This window comes from Pelophylax lessonae, assembly GCF_965119305.1.
Source record: "Pelophylax lessonae genome assembly, chromosome: 5".
NCBI classification, from domain to species: domain Eukaryota; kingdom Metazoa; phylum Chordata; class Amphibia; order Anura; family Ranidae; genus Pelophylax; species Pelophylax lessonae.
This window is the reverse complement of record NC_138772.1, coordinates 35446338-35472734: the sequence shown is the minus strand read 5'-3', so window position 1 is coordinate 35472734 and position 26397 is coordinate 35446338.

Here is a 26397-nt window from a genome sequence, read left to right as displayed (position 1 = left end):
AATTTGTTTTAGGATTTCATTGAAAAAAAGCACTTTTTTTTTTTAAAGTTCTTTAATTTGTGTCTTTATCTTATATCTTTGCAATGCTTTGTACCAGAATCATAAATTTGGTGTAGATTTTAAACAGGATAAATTATAGAATAAACTGTATTTCTCTTTAGTAACACTATTTTGTTTAAACTAAAATTAATAAAAATGGTGTTTTTTTTTTTCAAGGCAATATCGCCATAGAAACAATATATTTATCAGTTAGTAAATTAATGACAACATTGTTTCAGATTAAGACCAATGACCGTAATGTAAAAATTGCTCTACTTCCATAGGTGGTGTTTTGGTTAGCATAGGGAAGAGTTTCTTAACTTTTCAAGTTTTTATTGCTTTGTCCCCATTGGAGAGATTTTACCTTAATTCCTGTCCTGGTGACTAGGGATGATCGAACTTTTGAAAAGTTCGGTTCGACCAGAACACCTGAATTTCCCAAAAGTTCGGTTCGGATTTCAGAACCCCATTGAAATCAATGGGACCCGAACTTCGGTAATCAAAAAACACAATTTTTAAGCCCTAAAACCCAATAAATGCCCCTAAAAAGTGCCTAGGGTTCTGGGTCATGCCCCATTAACTATGAATCACACAAAAAAAGTTCTTAAAAATTGTCATTTTTGATAAAAAAAAAGCCAATTATTGAAAAAAAAAAAAAGAGAGATTTTTTGATTTTGACTTTGGATTTAGTATCTGGGGGGTCTAAAAAGTGTGCATGTGAAGTTTCAGCTCTGTAGCATATCCAGAACCATGAAAAAAAAAAGATAATTTTTTAGTAGAACAGGGATGTGGGACCCTCCTTTAACACCTTTTATGATCTTTTTTTCTGGTCACAGGTACACCTTTTAGACCCCCCAGACACAAAATCACACAAAAAAAGTTCTTAAAAATTGTCATTTTTGATAAAAAAGCCAATTATTGAAAAAATGTAAAAAAAAAAAAAAAAAGAGATTTTTTGAACTTTGGATTTCAGATCTGGGGGGTCTAAAAAGTGTACATGTGAAGTTTCAGCTCTGTAGCATGTCCAGAACCATAAAAAAAAAGATTGTTTGTATTAGAAAACTTTCAGCTCAGGGGGTTGGCTTCGCTGCTGTAACACCTTGCCGGTTTAATAGAAGGCATTTTTTTGGGTTCTTTGCAGTCAGGAAAAACATCTGAACTTGTGTATAGTGGTACTGTGCACAAGTTCTGATGTTTTGCCTGCCTCCAAAAACCCCCAAAAAATGCCAGCAAAAACACACCTGGGCATTTTTTTTTTTTGACGCTAACGTTTTTTTTGGCATTTTTTGGGGTTCTTTTGAGGCAGGCAAAACATCTGAACTTGTGTATAGTGGTGTATATATACACACATAATTATATGTATATAGACACCTAGCCATATATAGGTGTGATAGTAGCAGAAATATATTACTGTAAATGATTTCATTAGCGCAAGCATATATTTCTGCTACTATCACACCTATATATGTCTAGGGGTATATATACAGACATATATGTGTATATATACCCCCTATACACATGTTCAGATGTCATGTCTGACATCAAACATGTCCTCAAAAAAGCACTGGCAGTGGCAGCCCCTGCAGCATAAAAAATGCTTGGCTGATGAGAAGCCATATGGGTGTGCCGAAGCAATTCAGAAAAATGATCATTTCTCTATAGCGGTCACCCTGCTATGGAAGGGTTTTGTCACCCTGCCATAGCAGTCACTGCCAGTTAACCCTACACTACACTACGGTCCCTTTACACTTAACACTTTCCCTACAGAAACTACATTTTTGAAGCTAACTTAAGTGTAAAGGAGCACTCTAACTACACTAGATATCCCTTTCCTCACACTAAAAATAGCTAAATTACAAATTTAAAGTAAAATTAACAGAACTGCTTCCACTCTCTTCCATGTCCAGTATAACAATGCTAGGAATATGGCGGGGGCGATCTTATATACTGGGGGGCGTATTCACTAATGATTGGTCTAGGGACCCCCTAGTCACTCCAATCACATTCCTAGCATTCTCCTGCCCCCTCAATTGGCTTTTGCTAATGGTTCTGGTCCAATCACGGGCTTTTAAAGCCCATTTCCAGAAGCATTGCATTTTGGCCGGTTCTGGTTACCGAATTCCGAACTTTTTGGGCAAAAAGATGGTCGAACCGTTCGATCATCCCTACTGGTGACCACACATGGAGTAAGAGAAACATCAATGGCTGCAAAGCGGATTGGAGCACCACAAACTGAAAATACTATTTAAAGTGTTTAGAAACCTCAGACCTTAAATATGAACAAAGGGTATCCCTCTATAGTGTGTGCTTATCTCAATCCAGAGCACTAAGTGTTATTTCTGTCTGCTTCCTCCTTCCTCTATTAGCATGAGTCACTTCTGACAAGTTTTCCTGACACCAGGAAAAAAAGGGAGACAGGGCAAAGGAGCTCCAGCACACGGCCTGTGAGTGACAGCCTCAGCTCTGTTCCTTTTGAGCTGCGTAAAGGGGGATGTGCCTCTTTCCTCCAATCAGCTCTCAGAGGTCTCCCCACTGAGCTCTGCAGAGTGTAACTTCATCTCTCCACGCACCTTTTTTCTGAACTCGTGTCAAGCTTATAAATTCTAGACTTTGAATGAATGTAGAAAAGACAGATAAACAGGTGAAACTTATATAGGAGGATTTGTTTAATATTTGTGTATCACCTGAGGCCGGTCACTTCACTGGATATATGGAAAGGTTTACAATCACTTTAATTCGTTTTTCAATATTCAAAGCAAACTCTCCCAACCATCCATGTCTGCATGCTTAATTTTGTTGAGAAATGGCTTTGAATAACACCCCCCTATAATTTCTGGTTGTGGCCATCTTGAGTAAGGGCAGGTGATTCATGTAGCATTTTCTTCCTGAATTCCATCTGCCCTTAGCTCAGGCATGCAGGTTGCTGAGGGGGATTATTTCAGGATGGAGAGCAAGGGAAGGGGCTTATAAATGTCATTTACCGGACCCTTCCTTTTCTAAATGAACACAGTGAGTGATTGGTACTGATTGCACCTGTGTCCATTCATGACTGAAGCATAGTAAAATGTGTTTATTATGCTTAAATTTGTGAATGAACTGGAAGCCGCTCAGCACAGAGCACTTCCCATTCGTTCGCTGCAGAGAAAGCGACAGGAGAATCTGTCATCAGTCCCTTTTTTATGCCCCAAAAGTGTGACCCTTGATAGTTCACCAAAGCCCCCCAACGGGGTTCCCAAAAAATAAAAAAAAAAGCGGGCGCCGTCCTCCCTCTGCCCCGCGGGCGCCGTCCTCCCTCTGCCCCGCGGGCGCCGTCCTCCCTCTGCCCCGCGGGCGCCGTCCTCCCTCTGCCCCGCGGACGCCGTCCTCCCTCTGCCCCGCGGACGCCGTCCTCCCTCTGCCCCGCGGACGCCGTCCTCCCTCTGCCCCGCGGGCGACGTGCTCCCTCTGCCCCGCGGGCGCCGTCTTCCCTCTGCCTCTGCTTATAGGTGTGATAGGTGATCAGCTGATACAGGTTCTCATGATTCCAATATGTGGTCGGTTGTCTGCTTTCTCAGCCTTCACTATAAAGCCATTATCTTAAGCTGCACTTGCTGACCTTGATGCATAAATAATGGTATGCAGAAGAGGAAGTATTGGAGTCAGCTCTCTATAGTAAAGTCATCGTCTTCCTCTTTTTGCTGTAGCTGTTTGTTTTCCATTTACAACCATTATTATAAATGTCACCAATTACTTATCTTGTTCGGATGTCTAAAAGTATGTAAATCAATACATTCCAGAGTTTTGGCATACTGAAAAAATAAAAAAGGGGCCTGACTGCCTTTTTAAGAAACAAATAAAAGCAGAGGTCCCAGAAACCAACATTTGAAAAACATACATGAAAGTCCCATTACAGAGGTGCCTCTTTAAAAAGCTTGGCTATGTGTGAAATATAAAAAATCCCCCCAAAGTCACCACTCTGCAGTACGGCATCTGTCCCATTCTGGGTGTGACACCCTGTATCATCTAACCCAACCCCTGCCATGGACAGGGCCGCTGTTAGAAATTATGGGGCCCCATACAGTACCTGGCAGGGCCATATTTTCACTAAAAAATACATTAAAATCATTATTGGTGGACACAAACATAACAGAGAACCTGAGTTAAATAGCCCTTTAAATTATTTTTTACATTTTAAAGTAAAATAATTTTTTTTATTTATATATATATATATATAGCTAGAGATCCCTCTCCCTCTCTCCCCCCTCTCTCTCCCCCCCTTCCCCCCCTTCTCTCTCTCCTCTCTCCCCCCTCTCTCTCTCTCTCTCTCTCTCTCTCTCCTCCCTCTCCCTCCCCCCTCTCCACCGCTCTCTCTCTCTACCTCTCTCTCCCCCCCTCTCTCTCTCCCTCCCCCCTCTCTCTCCTCCCCCTCTCCCTCTCTCCTACCCCCCTCTCTCTCTCTCCCCCCTCTCTCTCTCTCCCCCCTCTCTCTCTCTCCCCCCCCCTCTCTCTCCCCCCTCTCTCCCCCCCTCTCTCTCTCCCCCCCTCTCTCTCTCCCCCCCTCTCTCTCTCCCCCCCTCTCTCTCTCCCCCCCTCTCTCTCTCCCCCCCTCTCTCTCTCCTCCCCCTCTCTCTCTCCTCCCCCTCTCTCTCTCCTCCCCCTCCCCCTCTCCCTCCCCCTCTCTCTCTCTCCCCTCTCTCCTACCCCCTCTCTCTCACCCCCCCTCTCTCACCCCCCCCTTTCCCTCTCCCTCCCTCTCCCTCCCTCTCTCGCTCTCTATTATATTTTTTATGTTAAACATTTTTACAATTATTTTATTTTACAATTTGTTTTTTCAATTATTTTTTACAATGTTTGTTTATTTATTTTTTTTCTATACATAATTTTTTTACAGGACAGGGAAGCCTGCACCGCTGTGGGAGGCAAAGAGGCATTAAATAATGATTACAAAGCTGAATTCAGTTGTGGTTTTATATAGGAGTTCAGCTTTTAAGTGTCGGTTCAACCTGGTGCGATGCGGAAACCCTGCGATCCCACTGCGGGTTCCGGCATCGCACCCGACTTGCAGGCAGTTCACATTGCCATATGTGAATAGCTGGGGATGTCAATACAAAGTTAAAGACGCACCAAGACCAGTTCGCATATCGCAGTGCAAACTGTCAGTTTGGACATGAATCGGATCGCATAGGTGTGAACACCCATGCAATCCGATTCCCCAAAAAAGGGTCCTCTGCATGTTGTGTTCGAATGCAATGCGAATTCAGCCTTACAATATGTATAGCTGAATTTGCATCGCACAGACATCATATGTGATTTTCAGAGCAGTGAGGTGCGAACCACATGCGATGTCTGACATCGCATATGTGTGAACCGGGACTGAAGGTTGCAAAGCCTTTCCTGTTTGCGGTGTGATTCGGGAACTTGTTCTTCTCTTTATGTTGAGGAATAAGCAGGCCAGTCTGCAGTGGAAAGCGAGTAATAAAACTTTGACATGCTTTATCACCTGCAATAAAATCCATCACTTAAAGCCATCTCCATCTTTATAAAGCCTCTGCCGGGCCCTCCAGCATAAACACACGCTGTGTAACGTGTGCTGTGTAATGTGTGCTGTGTAATGTGCGCTGTGTAATGTGCGCTGTGTAATGTGCGCTGTGTAATGTGCGCTGTGTAATGTGCGCTGTGTAACGTGTGCTGTAATGTGCGCTGTGTAATGTGTGCTGTGTAATGTGCGCTGTGTAATGTGCGCTGTGTAATGTGTGCTGTGTAATGTGCGCTGTGTAATGTGCGCTGTGTAATGTGCGCTGTGTAATGTGCGCTGTGTAATGTGCGCTGTGTAACGTGCGCTGTGTAATGTGCGCTGTGTAATGTGCGCTGTGTAATGCGCGCTGTGTAATGCGCGCTGTGTAATGCGCGCTGTGTAATGCGCGCTGTGTAATGCGCGCTGTGTAATGCGCGCGCTGTGTAATGCGTGCGCTGTGTAATGTGCGCTGTGTAATGCGTGCGCTGTGTAACGTGCACTGTGTTAACGTGCGCTGTGTAACGTGCACTGTGTTAACGCGCGCTGTGTAATGCGTGCTGCGCGATGCGTAATGCGCGCTGCGGTGTGTTGTCTGCCAGAATACAAGGCTAGACCTGGCGGATGCAAGGTATAAAACAAGTGACCAAGGAATTATTTTTATTACTCCTAAATAGTTTTTTTTTTTCCCATGTATGACTAAAGTGGGGTACACACTAGTGATCGACCGATGTCGTTTTTTTAATGCTGATACCGATATTTTGCTCATCAGATATCGGTATTGGCTGATATCAGCCGATATTTTTGGACATGTAAAAAAAATGTTTTTTTATTTATTTATTTATTTTTTTTTTTACCAGATACTGTTGTGGAGGGATCTGGGGGTCATCCATCACTTAAAGCCATCTCCATCTTTATAAAGCCTCTGCCGGGCCCTCCAGCATAAACACACCCTATGTAATGTGCGCTGTGTAATGTGCGCTGTGTAATGTGCGCTGTGTAATGTGCGCCGTGGAATGTGCGCTGTGTAATGTGCGCTGTGTAATGTGCGCTGTGTAATGTGCGCTGTGTAATGTGCGCTGTGTAATGTGCGATGTGTAATGTGCGCTGTGTAATGTGCGCTGTGTAATGTGCGCTGTGTAATGTGCGCTGTGTAATGTGCGTTGTGTAATGTGCGCTGTGTAATGTGCGTTGTGTAATGTGCGCTGTGTAATGTGCGTTGTGTAATGTGCGCTGTGTAACGTGCGCTGTGTAACGTGCGCTGTGTAACGTGCGCTGTGTAACGTGCGCTGTGTAATGTGCGTTGTGTAATGTGCGTTGTGTAATGTGCGCTGTGTAATGTGCGCTGTGTAACGTGCGCTGTGTAACGTGCGTTGTGTAACGTGCGTTGTGTAACGTGCGCTGTGTAACGTGCGCTGTGTAACGTGCGTTGTGTAACGTGCGTTGTGTAACGTGCGCTGTGTAACGTGCGCTGTGTAACGTGCGTTGTGTAACGTGCGCTGTGTAACGTGCGCTGTGTAACGTGCGTTGTGTAACGTGCGCTGTGTAACGTGCGTTGTGTAACGTGCGTTGTGTAACGTGCGTTGTGTAACGTGCGCTGTGTAACGTGCGCTGTGTAACGTGCGCTGTGTAACGTGCGCTGTGTAACGTGCATTGTGTAACGTGCGCTGTGTAATGTGCGCTGTGTAACGTGCGCTGTGTAACGTGCACTGTGTAATGCGCGCTGTGTAATGCGTGCTGTGTTAACGTGCGCTGTGTAACGTGCGCTGTGTAACGTGCGCTGTGTTAACGTGCGCTTTGTAATGCGCACTGTGTAATGCGCACTGCGGTGTGTTGTCTGCCAGAATACAAGGCTAGACCTGGCGGATGCAAGGTATAAAAAAATTGACCAAGGAATTCTTTTTATTACTCCTAAATTATGTTTTTTTTTTTTTCCCCATGTATGACTAAAGTGGGGTACACACTAGTGATCGACCGATATAGTTTTTTTAATGCTGATACCGATATTTTGCTCATCAGATATCGGTATCGGCTGATATCAGCCGATATTTTCGGACATGTAAAAAAAATGTTTACCCTTCCTCAGCACTGAAAAGCATTCAAAACACCAAGTTTGGCTTTTTTGAATGTTGTCAGTTTCTTCAATCTGGCGCCAGTACCCAGAAGTCATGACATCACTTCCGGGTTTTTTAGATGGAGATCTGATCAGAACCGAATGTGGCTTTGATCGGGTCTAATGTTCGGCGGCCGTGCAGGCTGGTTGCCCAGGTCTCCCGTTGGGACGGGAGACCCGGGCAAGCCGCGGGAGGGGAGGGGGAGGGACGTCCCCTCCCGCTTCTTGTAACGACAGCCTAGCGGCTTCTCAGCCGCATCGGTTATCATTACAAGGCAGCCGACCGTCGGCTATGGACGCCGGTACCGGGGTGATGCCTCTAGCTGCAGGCGTCACTCCGGTACAGCAGTTTCCCTAAATATCGGCAATATCGGTAACCTCCGGGGCCGATTCCGATATATCTAATATGTATAATCTCAAATAAATGAATAAATATAAATATATATATATATATATATATATATATATATATATATATATATATATATATATATATATATATATATATATAATATATATATAATCTCTTTTAGACAGGCTCATGCGCATCTTTAAAACGCGTCAAAAGATGTTTTAAATTCAATACGTAACAATATTATTGTAATTTACCATTATGTCTATATTATGTATTGCATTGATGTCTGTATTGGTGTATTGGCATATGCAATTATGTATGTCTTACATTTCCAATAAATCTGCTACCTTATTTATTACAAGTGGCCATTGTCATAGGCGTGCGCACAGGGTGTGCCGGGTGTACCTGGGCACACCCTAATCACCTAGGGCACATAGCATTATCGCTCTGTTTGCCAGTGAGGAGATGGGAAAGATCTCCCTCGGACCTGCTCTGCTCTATTTCTCTTTGCCAGCAGGGAGAGTAATGTATCGGGGCCATGTACATGTAGGCAAACACATGCATGTGTATTTCAACTTTGGGGTGCACACCCTAATGCAATAGGCTGCGCACACCTATGGCCATTGTGTTCACCTCACTCAAACTCCTAGGGCAACCATTTTTTGTTTTTTAGTGTATATTTGGGATGTGTATCACTGGCAGTACCGAACCTTTTTTTTTTTATTTATTTCAGTTTCCTCTCATGGTTAGACTGCAACATTGTAACTTTTGTAGCAAGTCAAAAGTTAGAGACTATCTCCTGTCAGACACTTGTGAACACACAGAGCCCAGGATTTGTATGACTGCGTCATTGCTAAGCTGGCATCTCAGTCCAGGAAGCAGATGGTGACCCTGGATGATGCCTGAACAAAAATGGTTCCGTCCGTCCTGGAGAATAAAGCAGATGAAGACATTGTCAGGGGGAGTACTGTGTGATAAACTCTACAGTGCCTTGAAAAAGTATTCATACCCCTTGAAAATTTCCACATTTTGTCATGTTACAACCAAAAAATGTAAATTTTTATTTTATTGGGATTTTATGTGATAGACCAACACAAAGTGACACATAATTGTGAAGTGGAAGGAAAATGATAAATGGTTTTCAACGTTTTTAACAAATAATTATGTGAAAAGTGTGGTGTGCATTTGTATTCACCCCCCTGAGTCAATACTTTGTAGAACCACCTTTCCCTGTAATTACAGCTGCAAGTCTTTTTGGGGATGTCTCTACCAGCTTTGCACATCTAGAGAGGGACATTTTTTGCCCATTCTTCTTTGCAAAATATCTCAAGCTCTGTCAGATAGGATGGAGAGCGTCTGTGAGCAGCAATTTTCATGTCTTGCCACTGATTCTCAATTGGATTTAGGTCTGGACTTTGATTGGGCCATTCTAACACATGAATATGCTTTGATGTAAACCATTCCATTGTAGCTCTGGCTGTATGTTAAGGGTCGTTGTCCTGCTGGAAGGTGAACCTCCGCCCCAGTCTCAAGTCTTTTGCAGACTCTATCAGGTTTCTTCTAAGATTGCCTGGTATTTGGCTCCATCCATCTTCCCATCAACTCTGACCAGCTTCCCTGTCCCTGCTGAAGAAAAGAATCCCCACAGCATGATGCTGCCACCACCATGTTTCACAGTTGGGATGGTGTGTTCAGGGTGATGTGCAGTGTTAGTTTTCCTCCACACATAGCGTTTTGCTTTTAGGCCAAAAAGTTCAGTTTTGGTCTCATCTGACCAGAGCCCCTTCTTCCACATGTTTGCTGTGTCCCCCAAATGGCTTCTCACAAACTGCAAACAAGACTTCTTATGGTTTTCTTTCACCAATGGCTTTCTTCTTGTCACTCTTCCATAAAGGGCAGATTTGTGGAGCGCACGACTAATAGTTGTCCTGTGGACAGATTCTCCCACCTGATCTGTGGATCTCTGCAGCTCCTCCAGAGTTCCCATGGGCCTCTTGGCTGCTTCTCTGATGAATGCTCTCCTTGCCCGGCCGGTCAGTTTAGGTGGACGGCCATGTCTTGGTAGGTTGCAGTTGTGCCATACTCTTTCCGTTTTCAGATGACGGATTGAAGAGCGCTCCGTGAAATGTCCAAAGCTTGGGATATTTTTTTATACCCTAACCCTACTTTAAACTTCTTCACATCTTTATAAATACAGCTGTTCTGTGAAGCCCTCAGAGGTTTCTGACCTGTCTGGTGTGTTTCTTGGTCTTCATGATGCTGGCTGTTCACTAAGGTGCTCTAAAAAAGGGCTTCACAGAATAGCTGTATTTATACTGAGAATAAATTACACACAGGTGGACCAGTGGCGGCTGGTGCTCCATGGGCTGGGGGGGGGGGCGTCAGACGGTTCACACCATACCCCCCCTCCCGGACCACACCAGCTTGCATACCATACCATCCCCCCTTCCCCAGCAGCGGCGGCGGCTTCCCCTGCATCTCCTCCCTCCTCCTTGGCCAATAGCATGGCCTCTCCTTTCAGCCAATCAGGAACTGGGTCTCAGGACCCACTTCCTGATTGGCTGGGAGGAGAATCAGTGTGATAATAGTGAAAATTCATTTGCTATTGTCACATAACTGGGTGGGCTCGGGGCGCAGTGCTCTGCGCCCCAAGCCCACCCTTTTTTGAAGCCTATTAGAGCGTCTGGCTCTGAACATGTGCTTAAAAAAAAAAAAACCTCATTGGAATCCATGCGTCCGGTGCCCCACATGTAGGTTAGGGGGCCGGACACATGGAATGGGGGGGGTGGTGCCCCTGTGCCCCCAATGCACCAGCCGCCACTTGAGGTGGACTCTATTTACTAATTAGGTGACTTCTGAAGGCAAATTGGTTCCATAGATTTTAGGTAGAGGTATAAGAGTAAAGTGGGGTGAAAACAAATTCACGTCTCACTTTTCAGATATTTATTTGTTAAACATTTAGAAAACCATTTATCACGTTCCTTCCACTTCACAATTATTTGCCATGTTGTGTTGGCCTATCACATAAAATCCCAATGAAATGCATTTACATTTTTGGTTGTAACATGACAAAATGTGGAAAATATAAAGGGGTATGAATACTTTTTTCAAGGCACTGTATATCTGGAAGTGTTACACGGACACATTACTTATAATGCTATTACTAATGCAATTCCTCGTGTTGAAATAAAGATGTAAGTTCTGGGGATACATAGTCTGCTCTAATACTGGTCACAGCTTCAGACTCCAATGTGAACAGATTCCCTCTCTTCTGGCTGAATAGAATTTATTGAAGATATTGGCTGGGTGACGCATCCTGCCAGCCAATTATTAGATCTGCCATTCCAAGAAATTGGGTGTCTGTTGAGCACGGCCATTCAGAAATAAGGGGACATCTGTGTTCATTAAAATCGTGCTTTGAAAGATCGTATCGGCTTGTTGACAATTGTTCTTTTTAACCACTTGCCGACTGCCCGCCGCAGATATACTGCTGCAGGCTGGCTCGGCTGCGCAAACCACCGTACCTATACGGCAGTTCGCTGGAGCGCCCCCGGGGGCGCGTACCCGCCCCTATTAGGAAGCGGGGAAGCCAATCCAGGGGGCCAATGGTCGCGATTGCTGCTGGCGGTCACGATTGCCTCCGGGCACCCGCGATCGCTCCCCGCTGAGAGAAAAAACAAAGCAGACCATTGTTCTCTCTGGAATGAACACAGCGAGCCTGTGATCCTTCTATTTAGGATCACAGGTCTCTGTGTTGATGCCACAAGTCCCTCCCCCATACAGTTAGAAAACACCCCCTAGGCTCACTTAACCCTTTGATCACACCTGGGTTAACCCCTTCCCTGCCAGTGTCATTATTACAGTAACAGTGCATATTTTTAGCACTGATTACTGTAGTGATGTCACTGGTACCCCCAAAAGTGTCAAAAATGTCAGTTGGGGGTCTGATCTGTCCGCCGCAATGTCGCATTCCTGCTAAAAATCGCAGATTGCCGCCATTGCTAGTAAAAAAAAAAAAAAAAAATGACATGAATCTTTAACGTTTTGCTCAAACCAATCAAAATACGCTTATTGGGGGGTTTTTTTTAACAAAAATATGTAGCAGAATACAAACTGGCCCAAAAGGATGAAAAAAAATTAGGTTTTTAAATTTTTTTTTTTTTTTAATGTTCTATAGAGCAGAAAGCGAAAATATATAGCTTTTTTTTCAGAATTGTTGCTCTTTTTATATATTTATTTATTTTTGTTTATAACGCAAAAAATAAAAATCGCAGAGGTGATCAAATACCACCAAAAGAAAGCTCTATTTGTGTGGGGAAAAAAATGACATCAATTTTATTTGGGTACAGCATCGCACAACCACGCAATTCTCAGTTAAAGTAACGCAGTGCCGAATGGCAAAAAATAGCCTGGTCATTAAGGGGGCAAATCCTTCCGGTCCAGAAGTGGTTAAAGCTGAAGTTTAATCTGCATATATTTTGCATTCTCTGCCCCAAGCCATCTACATGTTAATGACCTTTTTAAATACAAACAGAAAATGCAGGGTCTGGAGGAGGACCAAACGATGGTTGGAATCTGCTAAATGCTGAGAGCAGGGGAGGCGGAGACTAGGGTTGCTGCGGCTGCACAGAGAGGTGCAGGATCTGTAGGAGGAGTTCTGTCGTCCTCTCTGCTGAGATGGGGTAAGAGGGAGGAGACTAGCCTCTTACGGCTGCACAGAGAGGTGCAGGATCTTGCAGGGGAGTTCTTTTCATATCTCCTTTCTACTGCCGACTGCTGAGACAAGGTGGGGGGGGGGGGGGGTAGAAACTAGGGGGACGCCGCAACTGCAGGAGAGGTGCGAGGGTCACATGAAATGACCTGGTGGGCCGGATTTGGGCCACGGGCTTTGTGTTTGACACATGTGAGCTAGGTAATGCTGGATGCCCTCCAGCCAGAAAATAAGGCACATTGTGAGAAGCACACAGCATGCACCTGTGAAACATGGAAATGCGACTCAAAAGGTTTCACTGTGGGTGTGTTTGTATCTCAATGGAAACGCATCAATGGAAGGTGCATTTTTGGTACAAAGCTTCTGAAAAGCTCATCAAAGAAGCCCAATGCAGGATTTTCAAAATTTAGTGCAGTGATGTGAACAGTTACATAGGATTTAAAGGGGAATATTTTTTTTTTTTTTTTTTTGCACCTTTTGGTGTGCTGGAAGGGTGCATTTTATTGAAGCAAATGCTCATCAGTGTGAAAGGGCCCTTAGACAGTTGTCACTAGTACAGGTGTCCACAATGGAGGATTTCATATCACGTCACGTCCTAAAATTTTGGATCTCTTAGATCACATGTGTCAAACACAAGGCCTGCGGGCCTAATCCTGCCCGCAAGGCCATTTCATGTGGCCCTCACACCTCACCTCCCTCATTTCTGCCCTCACCTTGTCTCAGCAGTTGGCAGCAGAGAGGAGGACAGAACTTCTCCTACAGATCCTGCACCTCCCTTGGGCTCAGCATTCAGCAGACTTCAGCCCTCCTCCAGACTCTGCACTTTTTGCTTCCTAGCTCTGTCCCCAGCTTCTTCATGGTGGGGGGGGGGCACTCTTGGCTTTTGATGTAAGGGGGGGGTTTGGACATCTAGTCCTCTGAGGGCAACCATAATGCTGATGTGGCCCACAATGAACCCCTGTCTTACATTGTAAGCTCTGAGCCGGGCCCTCTGATACCTACTGTGTTGTAACTGTACTGTCTGCCCTCGTATTGTAAACTGCTGCGTAAACTACCGGCGCTATAGAAATCCTGTATATTAATTAATAATTTTCTCTTTTTTTTGGGGTACAAAATAGTTTTACAAATGGTGGGAGAGAATCTACCCGGGGGGGGGGGGGCAATAAATACTTAACAGGGGTTCTAATTCTTCCCACTCTCCTTCCAAGTCTTAAAAAAAAGAAAAAGTCATGTAGTATTATTAAAGGCAAAAACTTTTTAGTTTTAGAAAGTGGAGAGGGATTAGAACCTGTGCCAGGTTTCTATTGCTGTCTGTAAAAAAAAATAAATATATATATATATAAAAAAAATAAATAAATTGGAAATAAGCAAATACATATGAATTGTTTGCACATATTTTATATCCTAATATGCAACCATTTAAATTTAAAATTAATTTATATAAAATTTCATGCAAAGAAATTCATGCAACAAAAAGTTCATAAGTGTCCCATATAATACCCAAACACAAAATCTTGTTTACGTCTTCATAATTTCTTCTGGTGTTCACCAAAATTAAAGTGCTCTTCATCACAGTCAGTCCTAAATAAACCCACCAGAGCCCAATGCTAAAAATGATAAACCAGCGGATAGCGCACACACACTTACGTCCAGGCCACTTTTTGCGATTCGGCGCTGTGCGACTTTAACTGACAATTGCGCGGTCGTGCGACGCCGTACCCAAATGAAATTGACGTCCTTTTTTCCCCATAAACAGAGCTTTCTTTTGGTGGTATTTGATCACCTGTGCGATTTTTACTTTTTGCGCTACAAACAAAAAAATAGCGTTTATTTTGAAAAAAGAACAATATTTTTAACATTTTTTTAATATGAAATTCCCCCCCAAAAAAAATGTAAAAATCAACATTTTTTAAAATTTTTGGCCAATTTGTTTTCTGCTACCTATGTTTGGTAAAAAAAAAATCACAATAAGCGTATTTTGATTGGTTTGCGCAAAAGTTATTGCGTTTACTAACTAAGGGAAAGATTTCTGTCATTTTTGGTGTTTTTTTTTTTTTAACGCGTAATGGTGGCGATCTGCGATTTTTTTTTTTGCGGGACTGCGACATTGCGGTGGACAGATCGGACCCTTGACTGACATTTTTGACACTTTTGGGGGTACCAGTGACATTACTGCAGTAATCAGTGCTATATATATGCACTGTTACTGTAAAAATGACACTGGCAGGGAAGGGGTTAATTTTATTGGAGAGGGAGGGGTTAATGTATGCCTGGTGGTTACTGACGTGTGGGGGGAGGTGACTGAGTGACATAAGGACAGATCGGATGTTCAGCTATGCTGAACCCTGCTATCTGTCCCTGCCTGTCACTTAGGAGATCCGCCCGCTCTGTTTACACAGGCGGGCGGATCTCCAAACTCGATTCCCCGACGATCGGGGAAGAGCGGCGGCGATCGCCTCCGCTCCTCCCCTGGCCCGACTCCCGCTGTGACTGAACACAGCGGGAGCTAGCCTCCAGCGGCGCGCGCGCCGCCCACAAGGGGCGGAGTCCAGCGACTTAGGTCTACGTCGCTTGACGATAACGAGCCATATTGCTGCAGTAGCAGCAATGTGAGCGGAGCTAAAGTGGTTAAATAAAACCAATCGATACACTCACACTTACGTGTGCCTGCATTGACACAAGTATACCGGCATGATCAAAAAACAGAGTTTCCTCCGGCCGAAACTCCCCAAGAACGGCTCAGCGTGCGTGGTGACGTCACGTCCAAGTTCGTACTTGCGGCTTGGACTAACCGCTATTTCTTCAAAATAACAAAAGGTAGGAATCTGCAACAAAGTTTACCAAAATCCCTGCAATGTACAGAGATCACCCAGAGGGGAATGTTTTTTATCCTTGAGAAGTGGGGTTACTCTTTAATGCACTTTGCATGGAAAATGTCCATCCACTGCGGGTCCACGTTAGGTCTCAGTGCCGTGGTGTGTGGTCCCGGCACCTGTCAGTATGACATGTCTCAAGAAGTTTCCACTGTTTTTGTTAATTTCTCCACTTGCTTCAGACGTGATGACGGCTCGCTGTCACAGAACAGGGCGGCGGATACACGGGCTGTTTATTTCTGCTGGGCCGTCTGCAAAAAAAAAAAAAAATGCTTCATCTGCCCTGAGGCTGCTGTAGTCCTGAATAACCTTTCAGACGCACCGCGGCGAAAAAAATCTTCACCTGCCTCGCTTTTATATCGCCTCCAGGTTCTCTGGGCAAAATATATTTCATCTGTGGCAAAGGCAGAGGTTTCTTAACCCTTCTGTTGCCAGAGCTATTTTTGCAGTGTTTTTTTTTTTTTTCTAATTTTTATTGGAATTTTAATTTAACAATTTCAACAATACCATTTACAGAATTTATGCAGTGTTTTATGTAAAAAAAAAAAAAAAAGGGAAAAAAAAAAAGCTGACTATAGGACAGGAAGTGAAGATAAATTTCTCCAATGGGACACCAATGCCAAAAAAACCCCAAAACACTGACGGGGTTATTAGACAGTTCCTAGTCTCTGGTAATAATTTGCAACTGGCAGACAGCCTTCTGGTCATTAGAACCACTCTGACAGTCAGTCACAGTGGTCATGTGATCAGGCAGTCCTTCCTTTCCCCTAAGGCCTCTTGCAGATAATACTTCTGTTTGAGCATCTACTTTTTCCGATTTCTTTTTTTTCTTGATTTTTTTATTTTTTTTTGTTTAATGATTGTAAAGTCTCATTTAAAAAAATAAATAAATAAATAACAAACATGTCATACTTACCTACTCTGTGCAATTGGTTTTGCACAGGGCAGCCCCGATCTTCCTTTTCTCGGGTCCCTTGCTGGAGCTCCTGGCCCCTCCCTCCTGTCGAGTGCCTCCACAGCATGCAGCTTGCTATAAGGGCACCTGAGCCAAGCTGCAGCTCTTGGTGTCCATTCAGACACAAAGCTGCTGTTCTGCCCCGCCCCCTCTCCCTCCTGATTGGCTAAGTGACTTTGACAGCAGCAGGAGCCAATGGTGCCGCTGCTGAGTCTCAGTCAATCAGGAGGGAGAGTCCTGGGCGGCCGAGGGACTCGTGAACATTTGCTGGACAGAGATGGAGCTCAGGTAAGTATTAGAGTGGCTGCTACACACACAAGGCTTTTTATCTTAATAAAAAACCTTCTGCCTTTACAACTCTTTTAATGCATTTGCGCGTGTTTACGTGCGTCATTGCGTATATGTGTTTGTGCAATTTAGCAGGCATTTTTGAGCAAATGCGTGAAAATTATTCTCGTTTTCTTGTTCTGCACAATATGTATATGGGGCATTTGCGCACATTTGTGCGTATTTGCTCGCAATTGCCTCCATGAGGCGTAAAGTACTGACCAAATTTTTAAATTGTTGAATGAAATTAAATTCTTTTAATGAAGAATGCATTGGGCTTGTTTACGCGCCTGTGTGCAAAGGCACATTACAATTAATAAATAGGCTGTATTTTAGCTCTTAAAAAAAAAATATATATATATATATATATATATATATATATATATATATATATATACTGAGCTTTTTCAAGTTGCAGTGTTTAAGAGGCCTAATAGCTGGGTATGAACAGGAAGGGGTTAATATGAGGCTCATGATGATGGTAATTTTAGTGGCTCCATGACATTTGGAAGTGCGGTCATTCCATGTGTCGGGTCTTACCTCTGTGTATGCCTGACTCCCATCTGTTGGTACCATAATTACTGCAAAAATTGAAAATGGCGCCTCCTAGTGGCAAATTTCTACAAATATTGGTACAGCAGCCGTCAACTTTTGGTGAAACCAAAAATAAAATAGCACCGTATATATACTCGAGTATAAGCTGAGTTTTTCATGCTGAAAAAGGCCCCCTCGGCTTATACTCAAGTCAGTCTCACTTACCTTTTCCCCGGTCAGTGCGCCGCCGCCACTCGGGAAAGCCTGTATATGTTCGGCTATTCCCGGGCAGACGGTGCATGTGCAGTGACGTGTTGGCGCCAGGCGGCACCATTTTTAAATGTAAGATGGAAAGGTAAGTGAGACTCCTCCGCAGCACTGCAGGTAAAGGTAAGTGAGATTCCTGTACCATGCCTGCAGCACTGCATCTCCTGTACCATCAGTACCATATCTGTGCCATGCCTGTACCATATCTTTGCCATGCCTGTACCATCTGTGCCATGTCTGAACCATCTCCTGTGCCATGTCTGAACCATCTCCTGTGCCATGTCTGAACCATCTCCTGTGCCATGTCTGAACCATCTCCTGTGCCATGTCTGAACCATCTCCTGTGCCATGTCTGAACCATCTCCTGTGCCATGCCTGTACCATCTCCTGTACCATCTCCTGTGCCATGCCCACAGCCCTGCATCTCCTGTACCATGTCTGCAGCCCGTTTTGGGTCTTGTGGTGGTCCAGGAGCTGCTGCATTTCCCACCCTGGGCTTATACTCGAGTCAATAAGTTTTTCGTGGTAAAATTAGGTCCCTCGGCTTATATTTGGGCCAGCTTATACTCGAGTATATACGGTAATAGAAAATTGAGGTGCTGCATCTCAAAGTGCTAGGTGCTAGAAATATGGAATTGGTAAAACATAAATAAACAATTTGGTATAAAATTAGAAATACAAATAAGTGTTAAAAGTCCATTGCATTGAATAATGATATATGAATAAATATTTTATACACCTTGGTGATCAAATATGATATAAATTAAATTCAAAATGAGTGTTAAAAGTACATTGGAATATCCAAAACAGCGGTGGAGGATTAACCAGCACAAGCACCTCTATAACAAGAAGATTTCTTGAGCACTTTGTGGTGAAATTGCTGTTTTGGATATTCCAATGTACTTTTAACACTCATTTTGAATTTAATTTATATCATATTTGATCACTAAGGTGTATAAAATGTTTATTCATATATCAATATTCAATGCAACGGACTTTTAACACTTATTTGTATTTCTAATTTTTAATTTTATACCAAATTGTTTATTTATATTTTACCAAACGCATATTTCTAGCACTTTGAGATACAGCGCCTCAAATGTCTATTACCATAAGTACTGCGCTTGTCTTTTCGAGACTAAAAATAGCGTCTGCCTTGTTATTGTTTGTTTTTTGTCTTGGTGTACAATAAGCAACGTCTTTTGTCAGGGAAATATTTACTGATTCTATTTACAAACATTCTTCTCTTTGTTTTACTTTGTCATTGACAACCTCCGAAATCCCGATTCTTTCACTACTCCAAAATATTTGGACATCTCCGCTTGTCTTAGGAAAGCTGTTTGTGCGGCAAACACAGAAAGATGACACAATCTCTCCTCTGGTGTTCCAACAAAACAACCAACAATCCATCATATATCTAATAGAGGAACGGTCTGGTCATGAAATAGAATTTATTAACCACTTTAATACCGGGCATGTTCACTCCCTTCCAATTTTCATCTTTCAGCTGTACACAAATTGAAATTGTCATTTTTTTTCACACAAATAGAGCTTTCTTTTTGTGGTATATAATCACCAGTGGGTTTTTTTTATTTTTTGCTAAAGTAATGATAAAGACAGATTTTAATTTTGAAAGAAAAAAACATGTTTTTATTCATTTCTGTTTAAACATTTTTGCGAATAGTCTTTCTTCATAAATTTAGGCCAAAATTTATTCTGCTACATTTGTTTGGTGAAAAATATCCAAATCGGTGTATGTTAGTCTGAAGGAAAGTTATAGTCCACAAACTATGGTGTGTGTGTGTGTGTGTGTGTGTGTGTGTATATATATATATATATATATATATATATATATATATATATAATGTGTGTGTGTCAGTATAGATGTATGTAATATATAGTGACGGTACTGCGGTACAGTACTGCGAGTGAAGGACAGATACTTAATGGTTTGGATTGCTTCAAATGGGGTCTGTGTTTACACTTATGCTAATGTGTATTGAGGTGGGATGTGGATTCTGTTAAGCCTGTCTGTCCCATTGTTAATTGGTAATGAACACATACATATATATATATGTATGTATGTATATGTGTATATACATATATATATATATATATATATATATATATATATATATATATAATAATAAAAGATGCAATCCAATTGTTGTTCCAAATATCCTTTACTTCTGATCTTCATGTATTAATAAGTAATCATACATTTACAAGTGACAGCACAGTTGCAGCTGGATGAAGGACATATGCATGTCCAAAACTGTGCTGTCGCTTGTAAATGTATGATTACTTATTAATACATGAAGATTAGAAGTAAAGGATATTTAGAACAACAATTGGATTGCATTTTTTTATTATTTTTTACTATTTGATGCAGGGGCGTAACTACAGGGGATGCAGGGGTTGCAATCGCTACCTGGCCCCATGCTCCAGGGGGCCCGGTAGCAAACCAGTGGGTGAACTTCCAGGATCGCAAAGGTCACACTTGCGACCGGACCCTGGCATTGCACCACTGTGGGGAGGCCCCAAGATTGCAGGAAGGGGGCCCACTGCAGAACCTGTGAAAGAATCCTGCTGCGGGACCGTAATAAAAGGCCATGCAACGAGTGTAAAGAGCCCCAGGATTAGTGGGAAGAGCCCTGGGCTTGAAGGTAAGGGCCCCGGCCAGGGGTCTGGGGGGCCCTTCATGGTTTCTTGCATCAGGGCCCTGAAGGTTCTAGTTACGCCTCTGATTTGATGGATACTTTGTGGTAAGAAGGGAGTGCCACAATAGATGTATTATTTGTGCAAAGACATGTCCCACCTTAAATTGTGTGTGTGTGTGTGTGTGTGTGTGTGTATGTGTATAAATATATACAAACCCAAATCCAAAAAAGATGGGACACTGTACAAATTGTGAGTAAAAAAGGAATGGACTAATTTACAAATCTCATAAACTTATATTTTATTCACAATATAATATAGATAACATATCAAATGTTGAAAGTGAGACATTTTGAAATGCCATGCCAAATATTGGCTCATTTTGGATTTCATGAGAGCTACGCTTTCCAAAAAAGTTGGGACAGGTAACAATAAGAGGCCGGAAAAGTTAAATGTACAGTGGGTACGGAAAGTATTCAGACCCCCTTAAATTTTTCACTCTTTGTTATATTGCAGCCATTTGCTAAAATAATTTAAGTTCATTCTTCTTCCTCATGAATGTACACATAGCACCCCATACTGACAGAAAAACACAGAATTGTTGACATTGTTGCAGATTTATTAAAAAAGAAAAACTGAAATATCACATGGTCCTAAGTATTCAGACCCTTTGCTCAGTATTTAGTAGAAGCCCCCTTTTGATCTAATACAGCCAGGAGTCTTTTTGGGAAAGATGCAACAAGTCTTTCACACCTGGATTTCGGGACCCTCTGCCATTCCTCCTTGCAGATCCTCTCCAGTTCTGTCAGGTTGGATGGTAAACGTTGGTGGACAGCCATTTTTAGGTCTCTCCAGAGATGCTCAATTGGGTTTAAGTCAGGGCTCTGGCTGGGCCATTCAAGTACAGTCACGGAGTTGTTGTGAAGCCACTCCTTCGTTATTTTAGCTGTGTGCTTAGGGTCATTGTCTTGTTGGAAGGTAAACCTTCAGCCCAGTCTGAGGTCCAGAGCACTCTGGAGAAGGTTTTTGTCCAGGATATCCCTGTACTTAGCCGCATTCATCTTTCCCTCAATTTCAACCAGTCGTCCTGTCCCTGCAGCTGAAAAACACCCCCACAGCATGATGCTGCCACCACCATGCTTCACTGTTGGGACTGTATTGGACAGGTGATGAGCAGTGCCTGGTTTTCTCCACACATACCGCTTAGAATTAAGGCCAAAAAGTTCTATTTTGGTCTCATCAGACCAGAGAATCTTATTTCTCACGATCTTGGAGTCCTTCAGGTGTTTTTTTAGCAAACTCCATGCAGGCTTTCATGTGTCTTACACTGAGGAGAGGCTTCCGTCGGGCCACTCTGCCATAAAGCCACGACTGGTGGAGGGCTGCAGTGATGGTTGACTTTCTACAACTTTCTCCCATCTCCTGACTGCATCTCTGGAGCTCAGCCACAGTGATCTTTGGGTTCTTCTTTACCTCTCTCACCAAGGCTCTTCTCCCCCGATAGCTCAGTTTGGCTGGACGGCCAGCTCTAGGAAGGGTTCTGGTCGTCCCAAACGTCTTCCATTTGAGGATTATGGAGGCCACTGTGCTCTTAGGAACCTTAAGTGCAGCAGAAATCTTTTTGTAACCTTGGCCAGATGTGTGCCTTGCCACAATTCTGTCTCTGAGCTCTTCAGGCAGTTCCTTTGACCTCATGATTCTCATTTGCTCTGACATGCATTGTGATCTGGAAGGTCTTATATAGACAGGTGTGTGGCTTTCCTAATCAAGTCCAATCAGTGTAATCAAACACAGCTGGACTCAAATGAAGGTGTAGAACCATCTCAAGGATGATCAGAAGAAATGGAAAGCACCTGAGTTAAATATATGAGTGTCACAGCAAAGGGTCTGAATACTTAGGACCATGTGATATTTCAGTTTTTCTTTTTTAATAAATCTGCAACAATGTCAACAATTCTGTGTTTTTCTGTCAGTATGGGGTGCTATGTGTACATTCATGAGGAAGAAGAATGAACTTAAATGATTTTAGCAAATGGCTGCAATATAACAAAGAGTGAAAAATATAAGGGGGTCTGAATACTTTCCGTACCCACTGTACATAAAAGGAACAGCTGGAGGACCAATTTGCAACTTATTCGGTCAATTGGCAACATGATTGGGTATAAAAAGAGCCTCTCAGAGTGGCAGTGTCTCTCAGAAGTCAAGATGGGCAGAGGATCACCAATTCCTCCAATGCTACGGCAAACAATAGTGGAGCAATATCAGAAAGGAGTTTCTCAGAGAAAAATTGCAAAGAGTTTGAAGTTATCATCATCTACAGTACATGATATCATCCAAAGATTCAGAGAATCTGGAACAATCTCTGTGCGTAAGGGTCAAGGCTGGAAAACCATACTGGATGCCCGTGACCTTCGGGCCCTTAGACGGCACTGCATCACATACAGGAATGCTACTGTAATGGAAATCACAACATGGGCTCAGGAATACTTCCAGAAAACATTGTCGGTGAACACAATCCACCGTGCCATTCGCCGTTGCCGGCTAAAACTCTATAGGCCAAAAAGAAGCCAAATCTAAACATGATCCAGAAGCGCAGGCCTTTTCTCTGGGCCAAGGCTCATTTAAAATGGACTGTGGCAAAGTGGAAAACTGTTCTGTGGTCAGACGAATCAAAATTTGAAGTTCTTTTTGGAAAACTGGGATGCCATGTCATCCGGACTAAAGAGGACAAGGACAACCCAAGTTGTTATCAGCGCTCAGTTCAGAAGCCTGCATCTCTGATGGTATGGGGTTACATGAGTGCGTGTGGCATGGGCAGCTTACACATCTGGAAAGGCTCCATCAATGCTGAAAGGTATATCCAAGTTCTAGAACAACATATGCTCCCATCCAGACATCGTCTCTTTCAGGGAAGACCTTGCGTTTTCCAACATGACAATGCCAGACCACATACTGCATCAATTACAACATCATGGCTGCGTAGAAGAAGGATCCGGGTACTGAAATGGCCAGCCTGCAGTCCAGATCTTTCACCCATAGTAAAATTTGGCGCATCATAAAGAGGAAGATGTGACAAAGAAGACCTAAGACAGTTGAGCAACTAAAAGCCTGAACTAGACAAGAATGGGACAACATTCCTATTCCTAAACTTGGGCAACTTATCTCCTCAGTCCCCAGATGTTTGCAGTCTGTTATAAAAAGAAGAAGGGAGGCCACACAGTGGTAAACATGGCCTTGTCCCAACTTTTATGAGATGTGTTGATACCATAAAATTTAAAATCAATCTATTTTCCCCTTAAAATGATACAAAGTCAGACATTACCTATGACTAGGGTTGAGCGGACACCTAGATGTCCGTGTTCGACGGGTTCGGCCGAACTTTAAAAAAAAGTCCGGGTCCGTGTCCCGGACTTTTACCGAACTTTTCCCGGACACCGAACCCCATTGAAGTCAATGGGGACCCGAACTTTAAGGCACTAAAATGGCTCTAAAACACCAAAGGAAAGGGCTAGAGTGCTGCAAATGGCAGCAAAACGTAATTAAGAGCATGGCAAGTGCTCTGCAAACAAATGTGGATAGGGAAATAACTTAAAACAACAAAAAAAAACAGAAAAATAAAACAATGTTCTTCTTCATCTCTGAAGGACGAGGCCCATATGGAGTAGGAGGGAGGTTGAGGTGGTGGTGGATGTGGCGGTGACATAGGCGTGCGCACAGGGTGTGCTGGGTGTGCCTGGGCACACCCTAATCACCTAGGGCACATAGCATTGCCAGTGAGGAGATGGGAAAGATCTCCCTGGGACCTGCTCTGCTCTATTTCTCCTTGCCTACAGGTACATGGCCCCGATACATTACTCTCCCTGCTGGCAAACACATGCATGTGTATTTCAACTTTGGGGTGCACACCTTAATGCAATAGGCTGCGCACACCTATGGGCGGTGTAGGTGGAAGCGGCGGTGGAGGAGGACCAGGGCCGGATTAACAGCATCATGGGCTTGGTGCTGAGGATTTTGAAGGGCCTTAAGGGCCGTGCCTTGCCATGCACCCAGAGGAGGAAGGGTGCAGCCATGCATGCCTAATTCAACATGGGATGCTGTCTCTGAAGCCCATAAACACATCCATGCATCGCCAACTGTCCCTCCTTGTCCGGCCTTCACGCTGTGTGGGGAGGTTCTGAGGGTGCTGCCTGGGGAAGCGAGCATAGAAGCCAGACTTCTGTGTTTACAAGTGACAGAAGAGCGGTAACAGTGAATATGGCCAACCCGGGGCCTATATAAAAGGTAGGGGCCTGGAGCTGCAGCTCCAATAGCCCCTACATTAATCTGGCCCTGAGGAGGAGGACGAGGTAGCCAACACTGCTTCTTTTCAAAAATTTTAAATGAGGGTACACCCCAAAAGAGTGAGAAAGAGCAAAAATGGAACAATGGGTGGGTAAGGTCGGTATCCATTGCTATTCTGCATAAGGTACGGAAAAGTCCCGTGGGATCCATGCCTGGTTCATTTTAATGAACGTGAGCTTGTCCACATTGTCTCTGGACAGGCGGCTGCGCTTGTCTGTTATAACGCCCCCAGCCGTGCTAAATACCCGTTCAGATAATACACTGGCTGCAGGGCACGCCAGCACCTCCAAGGCGTAAAGGGCAAGCTCAGGCCATGTGCCCAATTTGGAGACCCAGAAGTTGAAGGGGGCAGACCCGTCATTCACTACATGTAGGCGTGTGCACACATACTGCTCCACCATGTTGGTAAAATGCTGCCTCCTGCTAAGACGTTCCATCTGAGCTGCTGGTGCTGCTGTTTGTTGTGGCGTGCTGACAAAGCTTTTCCACATTTCGGCCATGCTAACCCTGCCTTCTGAGGTGCTGGCGGTGCCCTGGTTGCGTTGGCGACCTCCTCCTCCTCCTCCTCTGCCTTGTGCTTCCACTGTGGCCCCGCTGTCAGATGGGAATGCCAGCAGCATGGCGTCTACCAGCGTGCGCTTGTACTCGCGCATCTTGCGATCGCGCTCCAGTGAGTGAATTAAGGACGGTACGTTGTCCTTGTAACGGGGATCCAGCAGCGTGGCCACCCAGTAATCAGCACAAGTTAGAATGTGGGCAACTCGGCGGTCGTTGTGGAGACACTGCAGCATGTAATCGCTCATGTGTGCCAGGCTGCCCAGAGGCGACGAAAGGCTGTCCTCTGTGGGAGGTGTATCGTCCGTGTCCTCTGTATCCCCCCAGCCACGCACCAGTGATGGCCATGAGCTGGCCTGGGTGCCACCCTGCTGTGAACATGGTTCCATCTCCTCCTCCAGCTCCTCCTCCTCCTCATCCTCCTCATCCTCCAGAACTGTGCCCCTGCTGGACAATTGCGTCCCTGGCGTTTGCGTGTGCAGGAACCCACCCTCGGAGCCCCTTGCGAATGACTGCCCTGAAAGCCTTGGAAATGTTACCTCTTCATCCTCCTCCTCCTCCTCATCCTGTGCCACATCCTCTTCCATCATCGCCCGAATTGTTTTTTCAAGGAGGCATAGAAGTGGGATAGTTAAGCTGAGAACGGCGTCATTGCCACTGGCCATGTTGGTGGAGTACTCAAAACAGCGCAACAAGGCACACAGGTCTCGCATGGAGGCCCAGTTATTGGTGGTGAAGTGGTGCTGTTCCGCAGAGCGACTCACGCGTGCGTGCTGCAGCTGAAACTCCACTATGGCCTGCTGCTGCTCGCACAGTCTTTCCAGCATGTGCAAGGTGGAGTTCCACCTTGTGGGCACGTCACATATGAGGCGGTGAGCGGGAAGGCCGAAGTTACGCTGCAGCGCTGCCAGGCGAGCAGCAGCAGGGTGAGAACGCCGAAAGTGCGCACAAACGGCCCGCACTTTCTGCAGCAGCTCTGACATATCGGGGTAGTTTTTAAGGAACCTCTGCACCACCAAATTCAGCACATGCGCCAGGCAAGGGATGTGCGTCAAACCGGCTAGGCCCAGAGCTGCTATGAGATTTCGCCCGTTATCGCACACCACCAGGCCGGGCTTGAGGCTCGCTGGCAGCAACCACTCATTTGTCTGCTGTTCCATGCTCCTCCACAACTCCTG